This window comes from Entelurus aequoreus, linkage group LG04, assembly GCF_033978785.1.
Source record: "Entelurus aequoreus isolate RoL-2023_Sb linkage group LG04, RoL_Eaeq_v1.1, whole genome shotgun sequence".
NCBI lineage: Eukaryota > Metazoa > Chordata > Actinopteri > Syngnathiformes > Syngnathidae > Entelurus > Entelurus aequoreus.
The window spans coordinates 5,794,688-5,795,960 of record NC_084734.1 but is presented as its reverse complement, the minus strand read 5'-3'; the positions used below and the strand labels follow the sequence as shown (position 1 = coordinate 5,795,960).

Genomic DNA, 1,273 nt, shown 5'->3' with positions numbered 1-1,273 from the left:
TGCATTTTGTGCTACTTTTAACACGACGAAGGCGAAACCCTGCTGCATGTCGGACAGATTGCGCCTCTACTCGGCTGCCTTCAAACATTTCCACCTGGCTGTACAAACGCTTGCAGCCGCAGGTAAACCACAGACGGCGGAACTTTCCTTCGCATGTTTACTAAATGCTGCACCTGCGACTGAACAGGAACCCGCTCAGTGAGAAGGAGAACCGGATGTTTCCAGTCCATGTCCAAAAGAAGCCTCATTGAAGTCTGTAAGTTACAACTCATGTTTTCTTTCTGAAATCCATAAAAGACTTGATGATGTGCCTCCAAAGTGACAGCAGAGATGCTATTTTCATCTCCTTTACTTTGCTGCTGTGCAGAACTCTTTTCTTTTTTTATGGCTTCTTTTCTTTCCCTTTTGGAATACTGCAACAAAGAAACAGGTTTTCTTCGTGTGTTCACCAAAACTTTTTCTTTGCATATTTTTGTGTTCACGTATGTTAATAATCTTTTATTTTTGCTTTGAATAAATATTTCAACACTTGCACCCATGGACCGTTATGTGCCTGTTCTATTCCTTCAAGTCAGGGGTCCTCAAACTACGGCCCGCAGGCCCAAACTGGCCCACCAGTGTCGACAATTTGGCCCGCGGGACGTCCATAGTTAAAACATTTTTATTTTTTAATCTGTCCGTCAAGTATTTTAGTGTGTTGTCAATCAGTGTGTGTATATGTAGATCTATATGTAGGGTTTTGGCAAATTGGCCAGGTTTTTTTGTTTTGTTTTGTTTTGAATCAATTTTGCTCCAATTTTACAGACGTGTATATTTTGACACATGTTCCCTCGTTTGTCTGCAGCAGATCAAACTCCTTGAACATGGAGGACAATGTTTGACAAAAGTATTGATAAATAAATAAACGTATAAATAAATACTGGAAAAAATTAATCCGTGAAGAAATCTATAATTCCTGGTAGTTGAGCTCATAGGACTAGATAGTACAATCCCACAGATTAATCAGCAGTTAGTGTTGAGTGGGGGGTGGGGGGTTAGGGGCAAAAGGGGTCTTCAGGTGGGCACCCTCCTTCACTGGTGTTTCGTTGATAGGCCCACGACACCTCCGGAGGGCTCAACAGCGACATCTGGTGTCCCAGGTGTGCCCCCCTCTGCCGTTACCCCTAGATGTCATTTAGCAGCCCAGTTTGGGTCCTTTCTCTTGAACCATATCCATCTGCTACTTCGTTCAGCAGCATCCGACAGCGATTTGACAGCCTGCCGGAAGGCCTGA

At 43.6% G+C, this 1,273-nt stretch overlaps 2 protein-coding genes across 7 annotated transcripts in view; both read left to right on the top strand.

The window, feature by feature from the left end:
• The window catches only part of LOC133648219 (serine/threonine-protein phosphatase 2A 55 kDa regulatory subunit B gamma isoform), a 68,617-nt gene extending 68,083 nt beyond the window's left edge, over window positions 1–534 (top strand). For 5 of the 6 annotated variants that reach the window (XM_062044085.1, XM_062044084.1, XM_062044086.1 and 2 more), the window contains one exon: window positions 1–534. This exon is cut by the window's left edge. The gene's annotated coding sequence lies outside the window, so the exon portion shown is untranslated. The other variant, XR_009825829.1, reaches the window with a different exon arrangement.
• Window positions 1–534, top strand: part of LOC133648221 (uncharacterized) — a 1,759-nt gene extending 1,225 nt beyond the window's left edge. Inside the window, exon 2 of the mRNA XM_062044089.1 lies at window positions 1–534. This exon is cut by the window's left edge and continues 432 nt beyond it. The gene's annotated coding sequence lies outside the window, so the exon portion shown is untranslated.
• Window positions 535–1,273: the final 739 nt, after the last annotated feature.